The following is a 6,015-nucleotide window of genomic DNA, read 5'->3' as shown; positions in this document are numbered from 1 at the left end:
AAATGTAAACAACGAGTCGAATGAAAACGATAAACTTTAACTTTTACCATTCCCTTCACGTTTAGGATACTTTTCTCCTCTCGGTCAGTTAATCAAGGCTCTTGTTGAGGGGATATTAGGGTTTATATACCTTAGGTTCTTGCCTACGCAATTACCAATTCATTGACTGGCTATATATAAAGTCATATGTAGTTAATTTCTTTTTAATAAAAGAAAAAATTATATATTTCATGATAGACTATATATTTTTTTTAGGAGGAATATGAATCATTTTATAAATGGTGTGGTCTGAAATTTTCTCCAATTCTCCATATTGCCTCGACATGTTCTATTAATACTTTGAACCTGAACACAAACCGAAATTTATACAATCTCCTGGCCTATTCCTTATGTGAGAGTCATTGAGATAAATATTTCTCTGAAATTTTTTATTTTTATTTTTTAAAAAGTGAACAATTGGAACTCTAAAAAAGTTATCATGCACCCATATTTCGGAGACATCCCGCCCAAGGCTCAAGCCAAGCTTGTCCGTTGATATAGAGCTCAACCCGACCACCTGGACCCGAGCTTAGCTCGGTCATTTTGTACTTTAGCCCAGCTCGACCAAGAGGTATTTTACCACACAAATAGAAATCCCCCAAGTCCCCAGACAAGAGTTTTGTGTGGGGAGTTGCATCTTTTGGACAACTCCTTCTTGGGACCTTGGTTCCCTTATCCCCACTTACGTTTTGTGAATTTAGTATGCTAGCTGCATGCCAAAACTTGTATATGTTGCTTGTGTTTGTTATACCAAATACCAATTGGATCATGTTTGTGAAAAAAAATGGGCACATCAATGTGCACCTAAACTGAGGCAAAAATCCAATATAATTGTACGCAATTCTAAGTGCTTGCCAATATGAAACTTGACCCATGCATATGCAATGCCTTTGGGTTTCAAAAATAGAAATCCATGAGATTCTGAAGGTGAATATGAATCTGCCAATACTTCATCAACCAACTTCGAACCCCTGCCTTCATTCCATGAGTGCCATGCCTGACAAAATTTCATGTATGTTGGCCATAATTGTTAAACTATGCTGCATTTAGCTTCATAGGTTGCTTAAGCAGTATGAAAGATATGATTTTGCATTAAGATTTAGAGTGTGAGCTTACATAAGCTAGGAAGCCTATGTTGGTCACTGGAATAGAAGCTGGTATTCTTTTTGCCACTAATAATCTCCAATTGCAAGACCCCGAAGTTGTAGCCATCAAATTTTTCAGAAAACACCCCGCCATAGCATACTCCGGAGACATATTGCCATTGTACAATCTGTAATTGGTACTTAGGTGACGAGAGGTAGATTTAACTAAACAAACAAGACACAACAACACAACAATCAAGAGAACACACAGAGTATGCCACAAGGTACCTGCAGCCCTAGAAGATTACTAGTGACAACTTAGGCACTCAGAAGGACTCGTCAATCTAGGCATCCCCTGTGCTAGCAACAACTATGGTGAAAGTGTGTGAAGTCATCAATATCAAGTAAACAACAAACAACAGATATAGATGACTAGTCAAACACCAAGAACACAAACCCAGAAATTCTCAGATATGCAAAACAGATTTTGTTTACCCAGAAACCTACCATTGGGAAAAACTGGGAGTCATCAACCGACTAGGCAATCCACTAAGTAGAAAAAGATTCTTACAAAGGAATACAAGCAAGCTCAAGCAAAACCTAGATCTATTTAGGAAGATGAGTTATACCTCCTTTGTGCAATCTTCTTCTCCAACTTAGCAAAGCTTGAAGCTAAGTTCTTCATGGCAATGGCAGCTCCTTCTCCAGCTCGTTCATTCCATGGCACTAGCTTGCAAGCTCCAACTTAGAACGAAACCAAAATTTGGATTCAAGGGAGAATGACCAATTTCTTCAAGAAACCATACTCTTGAAGAAATCAATCTTAAATCCGATCTAGATCTAAATGAGAGAATGATTTAAATAACTAGATGCAGATGCATATTTCAAAAGCAGTTTTTCAAGAAGTATTCAATTAGAAAAACTCATAGATGAAATATATGGTTAACTCTTGAGGAAGAGAAAAAGAAAGATGGCAAGCTAATCTTTCCAAGCACACGAAAGAGACAACCTCCAAATGGGGAATTCACTAGTCTTTACAGACAAAAGAATCCCTTAGGTCAGACTGCCACATGGCAGCAGAGAGAGAAAAGAGAATAGGACAAAATAGATGGTTAACCAGCTGGAAATCCTATAGAGCAAGGATGACTAGTCATCATTTATGAAAACAGTTTTAATACATGATATGCAATGCATGATTTACCTTTGTCAAATTGCTTGAACCTCCATAGGATAGATGAGAGTTAAGAACACTTAGAGATGCTAATCTTAATCTAACCTTGAGCTTGATAAATACATATAAAAGTCCTATTACAAAATTGTCAAGGGAAGCCAAAAGAATTAATCAAAATTCATACATTAACAATCTCCCCCTTTTTGGCTTTCCTTGACAACACACTCTCTCATGAACACTCAACCCAAAATCAAACTTAAGAAGATGATTTAAATGAAGTACCTGCAAAACCAGTAACCAAACTTCCAGCACAAGACAAGCATATTATATCTCAGAATTTTAAATTTTAAACAATATGCAATGTGCGCAATAAGGGGTTGAGAGTGTTCTCCCCCTTGTTGATAAGGAAAGAACAAAAAGGCAAGGAAATAAAACAGCAAATAGAGGAAAGAAACAGAGGGCAGAAAATCTGATTTGAACACAAAGCATAGATTGATTACAAATCACAGTACAGCTGTTCAAAACAATACAACAACTACTCCCCCTAACAAGTTGCACAGACTAACCAAACAGAAACAAAGAAAAAACCACAATGTAATTACAAACATAGACTTCCAATCTGCCCAAAATAAACTCCCCTTCAAGATCACATGATCCCCATAATTTGATAACAAATTAAGCCATCCAACCAGTCCAAAAAGACTCCCCCTAACTAGGACACAGCCTAATCAAACCTCTAGCTAAAAAACCAGAGAATCGGCAGACTCATCAGATGCAGCAGAAGCATCAGAGTCCTCAGAGGCAGGAGCCGGGTGAGGATCCACTTTAGCAGCAGCAGCAGCAGCAGTCGAGGAAGACGGAATGAGGCTCATAAGGTGCTGTATGTGCTTCTCCTTGGCAGCAAGCTCAGCTCTGAGAGAGGCATTTGTGGAAGCGGATGACACAAAGGTGAGAAAGGAGCTTGAAACCTTTTGGCTAAGGGCAAGGGAGGCCTTGCCAAACGGAGCAGTGGGAGGAGTCCACTGATCAGAATCAAGAAAGGGCACCTTATGACGCTCACAGATAAGCTGGATAAGACATGGGAAGACAAGAGTTCCCTTGTGTTTCGTTCCATGACCCAAAGTCTTGCCAAGAATAGCATGATAAAGAATATCCCCAAAGGGAATTTTATCATGATTCACCATGGATATCATGAGTTGACAGGCAGCTAAGGTGGGATTCGAATTGTTCCCAGTAGGGAGAACATTATGCCTAACAAAATCCCAAAGAAACTTGTAGAAAAGGGATAGATACGACTTAATAGGAAGGCCCTTAGAGGTCAGAGGCATAGTCTGATCAGGATAAGCCATGGTTTTAAACAATTCAATAGTGTACTCAGAAGAGACATCAGCAAATTTTTCAGAACCAAAACCAGGGAAAGACCGAAAACCTAAAAACCAATTGATTACAGACGGTTTCAGAATAATAGACACAGACCTAACAACAACCTGAAAGTTGGACCCCTTAGGATCAGCAGGAAAATTAGAGTAAAATTCCCTAACTACAGAGGAGTTAAACTTACCAGAGAGAGCATTGAGTGAGTGAAGATGATAATGCTCAAAAATCTGAGTGGCAGCTTCTTGACCATGCCTACACTATTGGCCCATTTATGTATATACTTTTTCTAATATCATCCAACTAGAAAGTGCCTCATCTTAACAACTTTAATTCATCAACTTAGCTTAAATAATCCATTTGCACCAAACGTGGAGCTGCTTTACTTTACAGCTAATTATTTTCAAAGCACAACAGAAACAACTTTTTTCTAAAAGTGACAGCAATCTCAAACTGGACCTAACCCAAGACTGAGAGCGAAACCTAAATCGTAAAACCCTAGGTTGGGTTACGTGATTATCCAAGCCTAATCGAGTCCTAATTGCCCTACAGTAGATTTACAGTTAGAGTTTGAGGCTTGCGAACGGTTTTGGAACAAGTTCGGATAAGTTCGAAAGCTACGGTTTTTTGTTCGAGACTTGGATTTAGAGTTTGGAGACTAAAATTCAATTTTTAGAATTTTTAAATAATAGAAACTATTTTTAAAATAATTTTAAATTCAAAAAAATTATTTAAGATAATTAAATATAATTAATTAGTATTTATTAAGTAATTTTTATGAAATTAATTAAAATATTTAAATACTAATTTTTCAATAAATAGTATAGTCGGTACAGCCGCGCGGCTATACTCCATAAAAATAGTATTTTAACAGTATCGTCAAGCGGCTATACGCCTTCAATATGATGTGTTAAACGTATAGCCGCACGGCTATATGCTAAAAATATAATATTTTAAAAATAGCCTGAAATAGAATATTTTAATAGTATAGCCGCACGGCAATTCGTGAAAATAGATTATTTTAAATGTATCGCCGCGCGGCTATACGCTAAGAATATAAAAGTACAGTCGTTCGGCTATACCCCAAAAATAGAATATTTTAAAAGTATAGCTGTTCGGGACTATACCCTGCAAATAGAAAACTAAGAAAACACCTCTCCCGACGAAAGTTACCTCTGCCGACGAAATTTCGTCTGGAGAGTTTTTTTATTAAAAAAATATAAAATTAGTTTCTTTACTTTTGTTTTTTGGCCAACTTCTTTACTTTATTATATGTAATTAAGTAATATCTTAGCATTTTTAAATTACTTTAATTTGTAATTATGTATTAATTATGATTTCTTTAGTGAATATTTAAGTATTTTACCGATTTAATTCAGCTGTGCCAAACGAAAAAATAAATTACTTATTTTCGTTCGGGTGCCTTAATTAAATTTCTCAAGAGCCGAAGGTCCATCTTTTTTTTTTTTTTAATAATTAAATATTATGTATTATCTATATAATATTTAATGCACAAATCGAATTTGAAGCCCAATTGGCTTCTACTTGGCCACACTTCCAATTACTCCCACACTTACAAAGACTCCGCCTTTTCTTCTTTCTACCAATGTGGGACAAAAGTCTTTGAATTTCATTCAAACTTCCAAAAAATAGCAATATACAAGCGTACATTTAGTTCTTCGTAAATTTAAAGATATTTCTAGCATTTCATGGAAGAATTTGTAAAAGACTTATGTAATGGCCCCCGAACTAAGTTATTCACACTCTTGGTGCCTCTAAAAATTGTTTTCTAGCTTCACCCTCCTATTTTTTTTATAAAAGAAAATGAAAGATTTCATTAATTTGATAAACTTGGAGTATTATCCAATAACAAAGACGTAAGTCATGGAGGCTCTTCCTCTAACCAAAAGATTCTTGATCTAACAACAAGGCATGCCTAGAGCCACCTTATTACATTCTATGGAGCCATATCGCCATCTCACTAGAGAGAAAGAATGTGTGAGGCACTTAGCTTCTTCAAAAAGGTGACCTTCCACACACGCAAATCCTCCCCATCTTTCTCAAGAGCAGTAATAATATATTGTGCATCCCCTTCCACTTCAATAGTCTTGACAAAATTTGGAAGAGAAAGATCTATCGGTTGTTTTTCATATAAGACAGAGAAATATCATGCGGTGTTACTGCCAAATTCACAAGGGAAGTTTTCAGTGACGAAAATTGGGATCAAATAGGTCAACAATGCTATAAGAGGGCTCTAAATCCTGTTGGCATTGAAGAAAAGTGTGTTGTGTATTTATTTATCTTGATACGAAGGAGATAACATGTAGCACAGAAGCAAAGTAGAAC

Source organism: Prunus avium, chromosome 2, assembly GCF_965620075.1.
Source record: "Prunus avium chromosome 2, drPruAviu1.hap1.1, whole genome shotgun sequence".
NCBI lineage: Eukaryota > Viridiplantae > Streptophyta > Magnoliopsida > Rosales > Rosaceae > Prunus > Prunus avium.
Note: the sequence above shows the minus strand (reverse complement) of the source record.